General features: G+C 35.8%; 1 long non-coding RNA gene and 3 other non-coding genes across 4 annotated transcripts in view; 3 read left to right on the plus strand and 1 right to left on the minus strand.

Annotated features, from left to right (window-relative positions):
• Positions 1-6,057: 6,057 nt before the first annotated feature.
• Positions 6,058-6,129, plus strand: trnat-cgu (transfer RNA threonine (anticodon CGU)). The gene has a single exon. It is a non-coding gene; the product is annotated as a tRNA-Thr (tRNA).
• Positions 6,130-7,903: 1,774 nt separating this feature from the next.
• LOC141381238 (uncharacterized) overlaps positions 7,904-18,644 on the minus strand; it is a 55,303-nt gene continuing 44,562 nt past the window's right edge. Inside the window, exon 2 of the long non-coding RNA XR_012401108.1 lies at positions 7,904-10,777. This is a non-coding gene — a long non-coding RNA (uncharacterized lncRNA). The remainder of the gene's footprint in view (positions 10,778-18,644) is intronic.
• mir193a-1 (microRNA 193a-1) lies at positions 8,704-8,802 on the plus strand. Its single transcript, NR_030104.1, has one exon. It is a non-coding gene; the product is annotated as a microRNA 193a-1 (primary transcript).
• Positions 9,781-9,878, plus strand: dre-mir-365-2 (microRNA 365-2). Its single transcript, NR_030131.1, has one exon. It is a non-coding gene; the product is annotated as a microRNA 365-2 (primary transcript).

The raw sequence follows: 18,644 nt of genomic DNA on the forward strand, positions 1-18,644 counted from the left end.
GTGAAGTTTCAGGCAGATCGGACATTGTGTGCTTGAGTTATAAGGACTTCCTGTTCCTTGGCGAAGCGTTGAGGTTTGTCATGCCGCCACGGACACGCCCCTCTGCAAAAACTCTAGATCTTCACAATATATCATCGCTAGGGCTTTTAGATAACACAACCCAAATTTGGTGCTGATACAAAAAAAATTTGTGGGAGGAGTTTGTTACGATGTAAAACATGTCATTTCCTGTGGCCAGCAGGTGGCGCTATAACTGTATTTGGATATTGGCATGTAAACTTGTTCAGGTCAGGACTCTTATCAAACGTGTGAATTTTGAGGCAGATCTGATAATGCATGCCTTAGTTATAACGACTTCCTGTTTTGTGGCGAATCGTCAAAGTTTGCGAGGCCGCCACAGACACGCCCATCGACGAAAACTCTAAAGCTTCGCAATTTAACATCGACAAGGCCTTTAGATGACAAAACCCAATTTTGGTGTCGATAGCATAAAATCCCTAGGAGGAGTTCGTTAAAATACAACGCCTGGAAATGGCAAAAACGCCACTTTTTCGTCGCAGGAAGTCAAAAATATCCAACTTCCTGTTGGGTTTGAGATATGGCTCCAAGAGACTTTTTTGTATGTTTTGGCATGTTTGAGGTGTGTGCCAATTTTCGTGCATGTGCGTGATTCGTGGATCGGGGGCTTGTCTGTTTAATTTTTCTAGGTGGCGCTGTCGAGTCATTTTGCCACGCCCACTTCCGAAGACCATAAAAAACGTAAATTTTCGCCACTTCTAAGGCGTGTGCAAAGTTGCGTGAGTTTTCGGGCTTGTTTAGCCCCTCAAAATCGCGATTCATTGGAGAGAAGAATAATAATAATAATAAACGGAGCAATTCCAATAGGGCCTTGCACCGTTCGGTGCTCGGTCCCTAATTAAAGCTGCAAGCAGCGATGATAGGGACCTCGCACCCGGGCTCACCGCCGCCCGGTGGCCTCAAGATGACAGAGAACAGTGAACAATAACAATTTAAGCCGATATATATAAAAAACCTGAGAAATCCACAGATTTATGCCAAACTTCCTCCTGTCAGCAGGTGGCGCTATGACTGTGACTCAGTATTGTCATGTAGATGTCTTCAGGAGAATAATTTTATCAACCATGTGAAGTTTCAAGCAGTTCTGACATTGTGTGGCTGAGTTATAAGCCAAACTACCTGTTGCCAGCAGGTGGCGCTATGACTGTGACTCAATATTGGCATGTAGATGTGTTCAGGAGTGGACTTTTATCAACCCTGTGAAGTTTCAGGCTGATTGGACATTGTGTGGCTGAGTTATGACCAAAACTGCCTTCTGTCACTAGGTGGCACTATGACTGACTCAATATTGGCATTTAGAGGTCTTCAGGAGAGGAATTTAATCAACCATGTGAAGTTTCAGGCAGATCAGACATTGTGTGGTTGAGTTATAAGGACTTCCTTTTTCATGGCGAAGCGTTGAGGTTTGTCATGCCAACACATACACCCCCCTCTGCGAAAACTCTAGATCTTCACAATATATCATCGCTTGAGCTGTCAGATACACAACCAACCAAATTTGGTGCTGCTATGAAAAAATTTGTGGGATGAGTTTATTACTTTGTAAATCATGACATTTTCTGTGGCCAGCAGGTGGCGCTATAACTGTATCTGGATATCGGCATGTAAACTTGTTCTGGTCTGGACTCTTATCAAGCCTGTGAATTTTGAGGCAGATCAGATGATGCATGCCTGAGTTATAACGACTTCCTGTTTTGTGGCGAATCATCAAAGTTTGCGAGGCCGCCACGGACGCGCCCATCGACAAAACCTCTAAAGCTTCGCAATTTAACATCGCCAAGGCCTTTAGATGACAAAACCCAATTTTGGTGTCGATAGGATAAAATCCCTAGGAGGAGTTCATTAAGATACAAAGCCTGGAAATGGCAAAAATGCCACTTATTTGCCGCAGGAAGTTAAAAATATCCAACTTCCTGTTAGGTTTGAGATATGGCTCCAAGAGACTTTTTTGTATGTTTTGGCGTGTTTAAGGTGTGTGCCAATTTTCGTGCATGTGCGTGATTCGTAGATCAGGGGCTCGTCCGTTTAATTTTTATAGGTGGCGCTGTCGAGTCATTTTGCCACGCCCACTTCATTATTGTTATGAGGATGTGTTCAGGAGAGGACTTTTATCAACCATGTGAAGTTTCAGGCAGATCGGACATTGTGTGGTTGAGTTATAAGGACTTCCTGTTCCATGGCGAAGCGTTGAGGTTTGTCATGCCGCCACGGACACGCCCCTCTCCGAAAACTCTAGATCTTCACAATATATCATCGCTAGGGTTTTCAGATAACACAACCCAAATTTGGTGCTGATACGAAAAAATTTGTGGTAGGAGTTTGTTACGATGTAAAACATGTCATTTCCTGTGGCCAGCAGGTGGCGCTATAACTGTATCTGGATATCGGCATGTAAACGTGTTCAGGTCAGGACTGTTATCAAACGTGTGAATTTTGAGGCAGATCGGATAATGAATGCCTGAGTTATAACGACTTCCTGTTTTGTGATGAATCGTCAAAGTTTGCGAGGCCGCCACGGACACGCCCATCAACGAAAACTCTAAAGCTTCGCAATTTAACATCGCCAAGGCCTTTAGATGTCAAAACCCAATTTTGGTGTCGATCGGATAAAATCCCTAGGAGGAGTTCGTTAAAGTACAACGCCTGGAAATGGCAAAAACGCCACTTTTTCGCCGCAGGAAGTTAAAAATATCCGACTTCCTGTTGGGTTTGAGATATGGCTCCAAGAGACTTTTTCGTATGTTTTGGCATGTTTGAGGTGTGTGCCAATTTTCGTGCATGTGCGTGATTCGTGGATCGGGGGCTCGTCCGTTTAATTTTTCTAGGTGGCGCTGTCGAGTCATTTTGCCACGCCCACTTCCGAAGCCCTTAACAAACGTAAATTTTCGCCACTTCTGAGGCGTGTGCAAAGTTGCGTGAGTTTTCGGGCATGTTTAGCCCCTCAAAATCGCGATTCATTCCGGAGGAGAATAATAATAATAATAATAATAATAATAATAATAATAATAAACGGAGCAATTCCAATAGGGCCTACGCACCGTTTCGGTGCTCGGTCCCTAATAAACGGAGCAATTCCAATAGGGCCTTGCACCGTTCGGTGCTCGGTCCCTAATAAACGGAGCAATTCCAATAGGGCCTACGCACCGTTTCGGTGCTCGGTCCCTAATAATAAAAAACGGAGCAATTCCAATAGGGCCTTGCACCGTTCGGTGCTCGGTCCCTAATAAAAAACGGAGCAATTCCAATAGGGCCTACGCACCGTTTCGGTGCTCGGTCCCTAATAATAAAAAACGGAGCAATTCCAATAGGGCCTACGCACCATTTCGGTGCTCGGTCCCTAATAAACGGAGCAATTCCAATAGGGCCTACGCACCGTTTCGGTGCTCGGTCCCTAATAAACGGAGCAATTCCAATAGGGCCTACGCACCGTTTCGGTGCTCGGTCCCTAATAAAAAACGGAGCAATTCCAATAGGGCCTACGCACCGTTTCGGTGCTCGGTCCCTAATAATAATAATAATAATAAAAAACGGAGCAATTCCAATAGGGCCTACGCACCGTTTCGGTGCTCGGTCCCTAATAAGAAACGGAGCAATTCCAATAGGGCCTTGCACCGTTCGGTGCTCGGTCCCTAATAAAAAATACAGAAAGCATTAATTACTAACATACTGGAAGCATGATATTTTCATAAGTTTTAACATGCAGAATTTTTGTTGTTAGATAGACGTATAGCTTTAAGCATGGAATTTGGAATTAAAAAATGGGCAAACGAGGGAGAGGATTTAAGAAATTTTTGTTTGTGGATAAAGAATTTTGCATATAATGTAAAAAAATATACATATTCTTCATTTTTGTTCTTGGGATTAGAATATTAACAAATAATATCTTTCAGTTTAAAGATTCGTTTTGTTGATTGGGATTTATTCAAATAATTATATAGTTCAGACCAAAACTTTTTTGAGATTTTACATGTAAAAAAACATGTGAGTCAAAGTTTCCTCATTTTCCTGACAAAAGGAACAAGTATCTTCAATATCAGTAAATTTTGAGATAAATGCATTGACCGGGTAAATTTTGTGTAGAATTTTAAAATGGATTTCCTTTGCTTTGTTTGGGATTACATATTTATATGGGAGAAGCCATGTTCTTTTCCAATCAATATCCTCTATTAATGCTGACCAATATGATTTCCCTCTTGGAGCAATTAGATTTTTTTGTAGGAGAATTCGAAGGATAAGTTAGTTGTTGCATTTCTTATCATATACACTAATACCTTCTAATAATAAGGAGGGTTCTATGTTTTTTTTGTTTATATATAAAATATGATATTTTGTTAGATGTATTAATTCTTTTGGGATAGCATTTACAATAATGTTAAATTTCTTGAATGGGATTGGAAATTGATGAATTTTCATAAACTGTTCATAAGTTAACAAGTTCCCCAAGTCATCAAATAAGGAAAATAAATGTAATATATCTCTGTCATACCAATTAGAAAAAAATAAGGATTTACTCTCAACTGTAATATCAGTGCTGTTCCATAAAAATGTTTTATGTGGAGAAAAGTTATGGGAATAGCATATTTTCCAAGCCAGTAATGCTTGCTGGTTAAAGTTGTCAATTTTATAGGGAGTTTATTCAGAGCAAAATTACATTTCAAAATAAATGGCCGTCAATTTTATTAAACCAATAATTGGGAATAAAAAACCATATTGAATTTGAACTAGTTAAACATCTTTTAGTCCAACTGACTCTGAAAGCATTTATTTATTTCAATAGCTTCTAATCCCCTTTTGTCTTTGTTAAGTGAAACTAATGCATTTTTTTAATTTATGAGACCTATTTTTCCAAATAAAATCAAAAAATAATTTATATCTTTTTTATTTTATCATTAACAGTTAAGGACAATAAATGATATACTAGGCGGGAGAGACCTTCATTTTTTGCTATAAGAATTCTACCGTAAATGGATAGATCCCTTTGTAGCCATAGATTGAGGATATTCTGAGTTTTTTATTCTAGAAGAAAAATTTAGTTTTTGTCTCTGTAAGTTATTTTTATTAATATATATACCCAAATATTTAACAGTTTTTTTTTTACTGGTATACCATTTAATAGCAAGTCACTGCTGTCATACAGAGTTAAGATTTCACATTTATCTACGTTTAAATGAAGACCTGAAGCATCCGAAAATGTTTTTATTGATTTTATGGCTTCGGTATTTTGAGAACTGTCTTTTAAAAATAAAGTGGTGTTGTCTGCCAGTTGAGAATTTTTTATTTCTCTTTCAAAAATATTTATGCCTTTTAAGTTTTGGTTATTAATAAGAGATATAGAGAGTGATTCTGTAACTAAAATAAATAAAAAAGGGGAAATAGGACAACCCTGGCGGACATCTCTTTTTTAATGTAAATATTTGAGTCGTAAACATGTTAATAATAACCGAACTTGATATTTCTTTATAAAACATCTCTATTATATTAATGAATGTTGAGCCAAAGCCAAATTTTTTTTGAGACAGTGGAAAATAAATTTATGTTCTATTGTATCAAACGCTTTGTAGAAATCAAGAAAAAATTTATAGCTTTAGATTTAATAAAATCTGCATAATCAATTAGATCCAAGACCAATCTTATATTGTTACTAATATGTCTACCATTTAAGAAGCCAGATTGAGATTATGTAATCATAATATTTAATTTAGTTTTTAATCTGTTAGAAAATACCAATGCTAACGTTAATCTTATAAAGTTCGTGAAGATTTTTTTTCACATCCGGAAATTCGCAGGTCTGACGTACCGGATGTGTCCAATTTTGTTGAGAAAATAATCTGATCAGGGTCACAATATTGCTTCTGTAATATGCATGAAGTACAGCCGTAAGAGCAAATGGGGAACGAATCGCCAAAACAATTAATAATTATTACCGGATCATGCCTTATGTTACACTAAATAACGTTATTTCCGCCCTGGTGGCCATCAGGCGCGGTGGCCAAGTGGTAAGGCGTCGGTCTCGTAAACCGAAGATCGCGGGTTCGAACCCCGTCCGTGCCTTGATCTGGAAAACAATGGTAATTTTGCAAATAACTGGTATGAAACAAACACGTGACATTCAGTTCTTATTTTTATATATTACTCTTTCGTTTCAGCAGAAGTAGGAATCAGAAAGGTTTAAATCATGAAGAGTAAAACAAATGACACAAAATCTATGGTTTTATTTGATTAAATATCTGTAGTATTAGCTGAATTTAGGTACTGTAAAATGTTTAAAACTCAAGACTGAATACACTGAGTACCCTGTTGTGCGATAACTTATCAATATAAAACTGCAAACACTAATTCAAACGTCTATTGCTCATGAAGCCAGTATGCCTGATGCTTTTTAATAATAACAAAGATTCTCAAAGGGTTTTATTTTTGTTTCTGAAAAAAAGCTAAATTCCTTCAGTGAAGTTTCATTTGGAAAAATGCAAAAGTGTGTTTAATGTAAGAATGTAAGCTGGTGTTGAGTATCTGTGTAGTCCAATGCATGTGTTATTATGCATTTATCCACAAGGTGACGCTATATCTCTAAATAAATTGGCATGCAAAATCCCTATGGCAAGCTGTTTTGGCCTTCATTCACCGTTATACTCAGACTTGAGGCATATTTGCACCAGTTATCATAGGTTTATTAATGATTTCCAAACAGTTTTAAAAATGAAACGTTTGCATACTAAGAAGTCAAGTTTTCTCGGTTCATCTAATTATTGAAAAGTTAAAAATTAATTGTGAAAATTAATTGAAAAGTTAAATAAAAATAATTTGAGAGCCCTCTAATCATAATTCTAAGTGGTACCTGAATGAGAACATTGCAACCACAATTGAAGAGTCCAGATGCAAAAACCTCTAAGTTCCATCTAGAACGTTCTTCTACAATGAGCATTTTCTCTGTTTATGTTCAGTTATTTCATGTTAAAATCGATAAAAATAACATATTCTTTGTGATAAAAGTGAAATTACTGAATCAAGACATAGAAGCCTGAAAAAAAATATAATTTTAGAAGAAAATTTATTATTAGAAAATATATTATTAAAGGAATATAATGATTAATAGAGGTGATTGAAAAATAACAAAGTGAGAAATGTATGATGACATTTCAATTAATGGCTGTTTGCAACACAATGTATTTTTGGGCCTAAGATATAAAACGTAAATGTACGAATGACATCAAACATATAATACGTCAAAGACGCCAAAAGGATTAACTGTCTCAAAGCGCATATGTCTCATGTAAAAGAAGAAATAAGTTGAAGGAACAGACAAATTATGTGTGTGGTAATGGTGTGGGGAAAATAATACGCTTGTGCTTCATCTCGACCATGTTGAAATGTATTTTGTTTAAAGAATTGTTTTGTGTATGATTAAATCAATATATATAAAATCAAATCAGATCAAATTTCAGATGGCACTTACAGGTTTTTTGTCTTTAATTCTTATTAGAAAATTAAGCTCTGTCATTTAAAATGAATGGAGGGCAATGTAAACACAAATAATAAAATCTGTTAGATATTAATAAAGGTTTTCCACGTATATCCTAAATATTATTACTGACAATTGTATTGGAGATGTCTATAGTTAAGTTTATCTGTTAGTCAAAATGCAATTATGACGATAACACTGGGCGTGTTACCGCTAACATGGCTTGCCATATGTAACAGTGCGCAGCTAGACTATATGGAAAATTATGAAACAGGCAATGTTAAAATCTGAAAGAACACACTGCCCTCTTTTTTCTGTCCTAGTGCATGTCTGCCATAAATGATATCTCCTGACACCACGCAGATATTTTGCATTTATGACACATCGAGATGACCAAAAAATTATAAACTTTCTAGCTGTTATGCGCCAAACCAAAAGCTAGACAGTAGGTGAGTGTGACACATTCATAAATGCACGTGCTACCTAGAATTCCATTTTGGGGAGGTCCTGGGAACAGCACGAGACGCGGCCGCGCGCGAGATCTCCGCTCGCTCGCCGCCGCTGCTGCTGTCGCGCATGATGGCACGCGAGAGCGCGGAATCCAGGTAAATCCTTTAAGAAGGCGGCGGTGACACTCACAACTACTCGGCCGACGAGTAAAGTTAAAAGGATATTGAGAACATTTGCCTCACCCAAAAGAAAAAGAAAAAAGAGAAACACGCACATCTTCTCCAGAAGAAACTTGCTGGCTTTGGCGAAGACTTCTATCTTTATTTCATTCCTGTGACAGCAGTCGGAACCAGAATTGGACCGTACGCTCGACAAACTTTTCTACAACTGCTCTTATAACGACTGTGGACATAAATCAAACTACAGGCTGGCTGACAGCAACAGAGGACATTCAGATGAGGTAAATTAATCTATTGTAGTTAAAAGACTATGTGCTTCTTTTATCCATGATGAATGATAGATACATTTAGATGTATTTTAAGGTATAGCCTATATGATTTATTAAAAGCTTCATGACTAATGTTAATATGAATTATTGTCTTATTTAAGAAACTGGCAAGATATACTTTGCTTTTAATAGTTTATATAGGATATAAGAATAATACAATACATAATTTTGAAAGGATAATGCTAAATTGAGTATATTTAGGGTTAAAGACATTAATGTGTTAGAGGTTGGGTCTTTGCGGGCAAGGTGAGTAGTTAAATTTACTCTCAACTGGCCTACAAAGTCCCAGTTTCTGGCTCATGTTATCATCCTCACTTATTTCTGACTGAATTAGTACACTGCCCACATAAATAATTGTAAAAAATACAATTCATCTGTTTGAGAGATACAAAGGAAGCTTTTATATCACATCAATGCTTTAAACACTAAAAATGCTGAGTTGTTTCTGCCCAATTTTGGGTCAGATGTGGACAAACCCGAGCGCTGGGATAAATCTATAAATTATTTTATTTCAAAAGGATTTCATACCAACTCTTGTCTGTTTTTGGATTGTGACAGCCCAGCATTTTTAGAGTGTAATCTATTAAACACCAATAAGAATACATTATTTTCCAATAGGCTACGTAATATAGCAAAACAAATTATCCAAAGTAGTAGTTTATAATCTATTAAACATCTTCATATATGTTGCCAAAGATCTACTTTTGGCATTTCTTAAAGTGCACGTGGCTCATTTTGCCTGAGCACATTGTTATGGTCTATTTTAGAGTGATTTGTTTCTCCAATTATAAAACTAAGTGGGAATTAGAGCCTAAGACAGGACTTCACAAATATTTCTGTTGCTTATGATTGTAATATTGAAAGAAGGACCCTCATTCTGTCTAATGGGCATGTTTGTAGTGCATGTATAAACACAGAAATACCAATCCGAATAGGAAAGAATCCCGCTCCGAAATGCACTGAACTCATTCACCTCTCTCAGCTACCCACTTAAATCCCAAAGCAAACCCCTTTTTTTATAAGGGCAATTTATAAACCCCTGGCATGCACGCTTGAGGGGAGGAGGGAGGCTACAATTCCCCTCACTCTCTTCTTAATTTAAACTTTTCACTTGTTGGACGGCTGACAAACAAGGTCTCGTTCGCTTTCAGCCATCAGGAGCAAGAAGCGATACAGCAGCCCCATGTCCGCACTTCCCTGGGGACAGGGAAAGGGTGTCCAGCTCTCAGCAACACCCAGCCGCCCACTGAACTATTGAAATGTGAGTCTAGGAAGAGGACCCAAAAGGCAGCAAGAAAAATGAGGGACTTTTAGGGGCAGCTGTGTTTTATTAACCCAGTCATAATGCCCCTAAAAATCCTTATTGCTCTTGCAATTTTCAGCGTCCCTGCGTGGACGGACATGACTGAGCAGGGCTTGGAGCACATGCCTGCTCTAATATAACAGAGAATAAGAAAGCCTTCTTGTGAAATGCCTCCTGTTTCAAGAGCCAGCAGCAATGGAGCTATATTTAAAGTCTTTGGTTTTGCGACACAGTCAAACAATTGTCAAAAGATGTTGTGCAACTCAATGCAAGACACACTATATATGTGGTTTATGTTAATAAGCGGTTCAGTAAATACACCCTTTCCTTTCATTAATGCAAAGCAGTGTTCCTTTTCTCTTTCAAAGCATCACTTTTTAAAGACATGACTTCATCCTGCTCCCAATCTGACTGCTTTTTGTCAAGTCCACCAGTCAATGTGAGCCTTGTGAACACTGAATGAAGTTCCCCTGCTTGAGGTTATAGCTTGAGTTTGTCAGCAGACTACTGTTTTCAGAAATCGGTTTGAGCACATTCATTCTCACACAAAAAAAAAACGCTCCAGTAAATCGTCCAGTTCTTCTGGACATGATTGCATTACGCTGTGGGCGTCCTTAAGTTGAGCTTGGCCAGTCGGAGCAAAACCTGAGCCTGCTTCATGATCACAGCAGATTCCTCCTTATTATAATGTCACATGGAAATCACGCTGACAAATTCAATAAACGGCCTGTGTCGTCGCATTCGCTCTCAACATTTTGGTGAGGGGCAGGTAATAGCCTGCGCTGAGGCTGAGAAAAAGTGAGTCAGCTCGGAGAGGATGCATGCGCTCGGAGAGTTAAAGCCTGTGGAATCTCGAGCTGTTCTTTGAGATCGCCTGCTGTCCCACACGTCTCATTTGCACTTCGCTATTATCGCAGCAGGCTGGAAACGCTGCATTTCCCTCTTCTGAGAGCAGGAGATGATTTGGGCCAGGACGTCCCTGTGCAAAAATAAGCGTAACAGCAAAGGCATGCTCTTTAAAGGGACTTTACATACTGGGCTTAGTGCGTTCTTTGAAGAGAAGAAATTTACATGCAGCAAGAATGACAAAAAAATAAGTCTTTACTTTTTGTTTGTATTACTTTAATTTATCGTTGCTGCATTTAAAAAACAGATTTCTTTCTTTTCAAATTATTGAAATTAGAATTGACTTTGAATAAAAAAATCTAAAAGAAATACCATTATATAGATATATATACAGCGCATATATGAGTACACCTCTCACAAATCTTTTAAACTTAAATTTTTAATAAGAAGCTGTACAATATTATATTTGTGCATAGACATTAGATTAGTCAGTACTGAAGCCAAATCTGGAGCTTATCTAACTAAATAACTCATGATAACGGTCCAAAAACTAGTACACCCAAATTTATGTTATAGAAAAATATTAAATACAAATTTAACAGAGGAAAAATCAAGGGAAACAAACAAACAAAAAAGAAAATAGAAAATTTAGTTGAATTTTGTAGGTTGTAATTTTTTTTACATTTAATTGTATTATCTTTCAATTTCTAAATGTGTTTGGTGACTAAACTATTATTTTAATAAATATTTCTGTTTAATAAATCTGTTTTGTTTAAATGCACCAAAATACATTGACTATATTCACTGAGAAATGGAGCAAAATATTCATTTTCAAAATGGGGTGTACTCGCTAAGCACTGTATATAAATCTCAAATTATACACAATTATCAAAAAAAATGAAGAAACCAATTGAGAATTTCTGTTTTTAATAGATTGTTTGTTTGTTTTTTTGCTCAATTGTCATAATTTAAAAAAAAAGGAAAAAAATGGAAATTTGGACCTTTAAAGAAAAAAAACATGAATACTTTGAATGAATACTAGTCTATTGAGAGAAATTAAGAATTGTCAAGTAAAATGTTTATGTTTTTACATAGATGTTTACACACACACACACACACACACACACACACACACATATATATATATATATATATATATATATATATATATATAGTTGAAGTCAGAATTATTTGCGCTCTTTGAATGTTTATTTTTTCTTTTTTAAATATTTCCTTTTATTTATATTTCATATATTAAAATATGTGTTTAACAGAGCAAGGAAATTTTCACAGTATGTTTGATCATATTTTTTTTCTGGAGAAACTCTTATTTGTTTTATTTGGGCTAGAATAAAATCAGCCTTTAATTTTTTTATTAAACATTTTAAGATCAAATTGATTAGCCCCTATAGGCAATTTTTTTTCGATAGTCTACAGAACAAACCATCATTATACAATAACTTGCCTAATTACCCTAACCTGTCTAGTTAACCTAATTAACCTAGTTAAGCCTTTAAATGTCACTTTAAGCTGTATAGAAGTGTCTTGAAAAATATCTAGTAAAATATTATTTACTGTCATCATGGCAAAGATAAAAGAAATCAGTTATTAGAAATGAGTTAATAAAACTACTATGTTTAGAAATGTGCTAAAAAAATCTTCTCTCTGTTAAACAGAAATAGGGGGAAAAATAAACAGGGGGGCTAATAATTAAAAGCGAGCGCAGGCTTTTTTAATATTTTTGGCTTGAGACTTCCGGTCTCTTTCACTTCGCTCTCAACCATTCATTTTTAGACGTTAAAAACAGCTCGTTGCTTGATCTTGCAAACTGATATTTTCTTATTATATTATTCTGCTTTGTCTGTATATATGAATACTTGTTTGTAGAGCAAGTATTTTGACCGTTTTCTGCCGTTTATTATTCCTAGTCTTTTCTCCAATAAGTTCTAAAACAACTACAAAAACAAGCGCACTTCCACATTGAAGAGTAAAGTCAATAAGAGACTCAGGATTCCTCAGGGACATAAAATATAGATCCTGCAAAATAGAACTATTTCATTCAAAACTATTGGTGGAAAAAATTGAATTTAAATTTTTTAATTAAAAACTTTAAATGCTATTAAGCACATAATGTACTAACAAACATTTGAATATTTCTTGGGGAAAATTTGCTGGGGAAAAACGAATTTTCGAATGGCTTTAAAGTATTTTAACGAAGCATCGAATGGCTTTAAAGTAAAGTATATAACTAAGCATATTGTTTAAAGTATATAAGTATCTCGCTTTTTGAACAAAAGAAATTGACAGAAAAAAAAACAAAAATAAATGGATATGTAACAAAAACAGCACGATAAAGAATCAAAGGTGTCCAACATTTGAACAAAAGTGTGCATACAAATGGGTTTTTGACAACTTGAAGTTTTGACATGGTAGACAATTGCGGCATTATGATCTGCAATTTAAGAAAAATAAACCTCTTAAACATTTTAATGAGTGGAGTGTAAGAGTTGGCAGGAAGTTACAGTAATCAATATGGTGTAAGATCATATAACAATTCTGACAGCTGTGAAGTAAAGTAAAGGACAAATAAGGGTTAGGAAGTACAGATGAGAATCCTTCATGAGATGCTACGGGCTGAATTATCAATGAGTCAAAACACACACATCCAGGCTACACCAGAACCTCCCAGATATTCAAGCAGAGGTCTGAATGTGATGAAAGAGATTTGGGGCCAATTATCAGGGTTTCGGTTATGTCATTGTTTAATTTGAGAACAATGGAAGCCACTCATACTTTTAGGTCAATGATGCTTGATATGAAAATGAACACAAATTAAAATCAATTTCTATGTCTTTAGTGTGTGATATGGATCAAGAGTATCATGAAATACTGACATCAACTTTTATGATGCAGTTTACACACACACACACACACATATGAATCATCCTCTCACTTTTACAAACAAACATGCAAATTAACGACGAGTGAAAACATGTTGAACGATCCTAAACGATCTCCTGAATTCTGTGTGTGTGTTTGAAGAGTGAAGAGGCAGTGGTCTGTGACTGGGTGGAGAAGAGTATGGAAGGAGAGGTGACACAGATGTGGTGACTCAGCACACACACGCACACACTGACTCACAATCACAACCAGGAATCTGTTTATCTGCAAACCGCTTTGGATATTAATTCTTCTCACTCCTACATATTCTGCTGCCTTTCATTTGTTTAGTTCATTTAGTTAATTGTTCATTTTGTTAATTGTTAATTACTCATAATATTTTTGTTTTGTACTGATGTGGTGGTATATATAAATAAAGCTATATTGGACAAATGAAGAGGCCACTTGAAAGTTTTGTGTTTCTCTGGATTTACGGTTTAAAGTTTATATTTTTGTTTTATTCTGTAAGTTACTGATTAGACATTTCTTGCAAATGTACGTTTAAAATGTTGTCATTTAGACAAAAAAAAATAATGTTTTCAGACATGTTTATATTTATGTTTTGGACAACCCAATACCAATATTTTAACTTCCAAAGAGTTTAGAAATCTTTTTTTTTTTTTTTGTAGATTAACCATGATTTTCAGTCACAACAAATGAAATCATTTGTTATTCTGACCAATTGTCTTTGTTTAGGAGCAAAAAAGATTTAACTGTATTAACTTAAAAAAATCCAATGTTACCATTTAACTTAAGCCTAATGAATCCAGTTATTAGAGAGTTGTTATAGGTAAAGTACACTGCAAAAATGTCAGTTCAACAAACAAAAACACAATCCTTATTTCCTTTCGCTTTTTCTTGTTTACTCAACTTTTGAAAAGTTCAGCTGCACTGACCTCAAATTATTTGTCAGTAATACAAAAAACATTTAGTTGGGTTAACATATGATTATTAGGTGAACTACTTTGTAACAAAACCTTTTAAGTTGTGCCAACTGAACATTTTTGTTTGCAGAACTGAAACAAACTTGTTTGTTCTGATAATGTATTATTTCTTAGTAACAATTTTCAAGAGTTTTTTTTTCACTCAACTTCAGACATTTTAGGTCAGTGCAACTGATGTTTTCATAAGTTGAGCCCCCCGTCGGGGCCAATGGTCTAGTGCAGGGGTGCCCAAGCTTTTTGTTATGAACTTGATTGAGGCTGGTGGGCCGAAGTTAAATATACCAAACTGTATTATATTAAAGTTGCTATAGTAACTTCCTAATTTAATATATTTTTTAAAAAATTCAATCATATCAATAATTATATAAAAATGATGTTGTGTATATAAATATATACACTACATTTTGAAATGTAATTCTTACAAAAAAAACTATAAACAATCTCATTTATAATATAATAGAGTTCAATGTTTTTTTTTATTCACAAAAATAATACATTTTCACTCGATAGTGAAACATGTGTCCTAATAGTGATTTTAGCAATGTGCCACACGTTTATATCGGTCAACATCTAAAAAATTTATTTTAGGGTTTCATGACCCTTTAAAATCCTATGAATTCTCATTTAATTAAAACATTTAATTACATTTTTTGTTGTTATTGTAGCTCAGAAATGTAACAAACAAACATACAAAAGGTTATGTAGAAATGCCAATCTCTGTTTGAGGGATCCGCTCCAACCTTCTTCATCATTTGTGCATCTTTTTACTAATTGGTTGCGCCTAATCAAAGGTTACCATAGGCCAACTTTGGCCCACGGGCCCTAGTTTGGGCATCTCTGGTCTAAGAGTGCGTCGACACATGGCACTCCGGTGTTCACAGTGACCCGAGTTCGATTACTGCCTTGAGGTCCCGATCCTTCCTCTCTCTCCACGCTTTCCTTTTATACTCTACTGTCCTATCAATTAAAGATGAAAAAATATGTTGAGTATGAAAAAAAACAGGGAAATAAGTCTTATGTTTTTTGTTCACTTATTTTCAGGCATTCCAGTTATGCAGACAAAAATCAATTGGCACAACTTAAAAAGTTTTGCTGCAGAGTAGTTTACCTCTCCAGAAAACTAATTATCTTATGTCAACTAAATGTTTTTTGTATTGTTGACAAATATCTTTAGGTCAGAGCAGCTGATGTTTTCAAAAGTTTTTTTATACTGACTTAAAATGTTTTTCAGTGTAGACTTTTACAGATGTAATGTGGTGTGTATAAAGCTGTGGGAATATAAAGGGCCTGCAAAGCTGGTGTGCACACAAAAATGTAGTTCTAGGAAAAAACAAGTGATTCAGAATTGAAATTAAGGTATGACGATGGTTGTTTGTTTTCTGAGCAAAGCAGTAGACCGATTACAATAGACTGGACCATCTGACCAAACAGAGTAGAGCAAATTCTCTGAGTTTAGAGGAGTTTTGAAAGACCGTATGCTTGAATGAACCCTTTTAGACACTGTTAGAAAAAAGATAAGAAAATGTTTATTCTGACATGTGAAATGTGTTTTGTTCTATAAAAGGAATGTAAACCTATTGTAAGATAAGAACAAAATGAATAAATAATTGTATAATGGGGCACTAACAAGTTACTTAAGATTAAAATAAATTATAAAACAAATTTTATAATTAATAACGAAAAAACCTAAATGATAGAAATGCAACAAAATATTTAAAGCCTAACAAAAATAAAATGAAAACAGAATTTTTTTAAATAAATAAATTTCTTTTTCATATAATAAAAAACTTGCTCACTTGATCACTGACTGTCAAATTCAGCTACAATTTTAGTTTTCTTTTTAGGTTTTGTATAATGCCATAAAATCTAAGCATTTAAACCCTCAAATTCAATAATATTATATTACACAAAAGTTGTTTAAAAAGTTGTGAGTCGTGATCTTTGGTCATGTCTTATCTCGCCTAGAGCACCGAGTGAGCGAGGGCTGCAAAAATAGGTGCATGACGATCCTAACTGAAACCCAAGCCAGCGTTTTAACAGAACCCAGCACTTCAACCTCTCAGTCGTTCAGTGTGGTGTTGTTTCAACAGACGCACAGTGTTGTTTTCTTCTCCGCAGCAGGAAGAGGCCTCGGGCCTGCTAGGAACCATCCAGCTCCAACTGAGTAAACTACATAAAAGCCCTAACCACAATCAAAGTACTTCTTTTCAAGTGTTCGTTTACGTACTGCAGCAGTTTCGTCAGGGTGCAACTGGCGACATATATTTACATAGTGTGCATCAGTCTGCTCAAAATGTGCCTGTATTCCTAGAAGCAATATTAAGGCTAAGCGAGCGTAACTGTAAGATACAGAGTTTCTACCATAGCTTCAACTGGATGGAACAAGGAGAGGGATTGCCAGAATAAATCATCCACCTCGTGATTAAAATGATTCGCAAACATGCCCTGTGGTCTGTTCCAGCTCTGCCAGAACTTTATGCGAACAGTGAAGGATCTGCCAGGAGAAACGAAAGATCTTATCAAATCTAAAAAACATGATGAGTTGATGAAGAAATACACTTTTGTTCAAGTGGAAAAACAGAAAGACAGTGGCGAGATAAGAGCTAAGAAAAAGAAAGAAGCAGTAGAACGAAATCAGAGCAAATGAACAGATATCACATGCATGATGTATATATTTAGACAACACGAGTCCTATAGCGAACATGATACAAATGAGACGTTCAGCCGTATCCAGCCAGCGGTCTTCAGCCTTGTGGTGCGCTCTATACCACATAATTTATTTTTAGTTTGAGGCAAACAGTTTTCTCCGTATTCCCTCCTAGCTTGTCTGTCAAAGCATAAAAAATAGGCACAGACAAAACATCTTTTATTCTAATTGCATATGCTTCATGTGCACTTACACAATCTGTCATCGGTGGCACGATTGTGTCCTATACTATACCTGCACTTGCAAGCTATTTTCCAGATTAAGAAGGAAGGTTTCTGAAGTCAATCAAACATGAAGATGTCATAAAAACGTCAAGATTCAAGTCAGATCAGTTTAGGAAGTTGGAAAATGATTGTGGCATCGAGTGCGGTTTATTTTATGGACGTCTTGTTTATAAAAGGGACAAATTTGTTTGAAAACGGTATTTATCGTACTTTTATATTCAAAGTCAAACCTATAATTCCAATGGCATGATTTGCTGCGGGTACTGGGCTTTTAGCAATGACTCAAATGATCAAAAATGGACAGAACAACTTCCTGGGATCTGGGCTTTCAATCCCCTAATGTGGTAAAGACTTGCGCCTGTAACAATCTGAATGATATGCAATATGAGGAGTCATAAACACACTGGAGAGTAAGAACTGAGTGTGTGGTAAATTCTGTTGCCAATCCAACTATAGGCGGCCAGAAGCACTTTCATATCCCAGACAGGAGTGGCCAAATAGAAATTCCTTTAGTCAATTTGTATGAGAGATACAGAAACTTTCTTTTCTTGAAAGATCATTTTGCTCATCATGAACACCACAGTTCAATTGCATCTTGTGTAATTAACATAATTGTGTAATAACATGTTAATAAATGTGTATAAAAGGTGCAACATGTAGAAATGATCCTGCATTAATATGCTTTTAATTGACGTTAGCTTTTAAATGACATCCTGCAACTTCTCTGCGCAAGCTCCGAAATTCATATAAGCATTTTATGCAACTCAGGCTCATTCTGAAAACATCTCTATGTACATTTCTGGAGAGTGTGAAATATGTCACAGGAGATACGTTTTTTGCAGTTTTTTGTTTTTGTGAATCCAACACGATCGCTTTTTCAGATCTCAAATTTCTCTCGCTTGTGCCATCGCATCTGCTCTTCTCTCATAAATCCACCAGAGGCCGCTGTCGACTGACTGAATGATTGACTGACTGACCGATTGACTGACTGACCCTAAGCCCAACCAATGGTATACTAAAAAGCACTGACTGACCCACCCAACCACTTCCCTAAACCCAACCGACATATTTAAAAAGCAATCAAGATAAAGAGAAGCGCTTTTTTAGATTTTACTTCATTCTCAGCCTGTTTTTGACTTGTTTATTTTATTTTTTGGCTTCTGGTTTTATCTTACTCAATTTCTG

This window comes from Danio rerio, chromosome 3 (genome assembly GCF_049306965.1).
Source record: "Danio rerio strain Tuebingen ecotype United States chromosome 3, GRCz12tu, whole genome shotgun sequence".
NCBI lineage: Eukaryota > Metazoa > Chordata > Actinopteri > Cypriniformes > Danionidae > Danio > Danio rerio.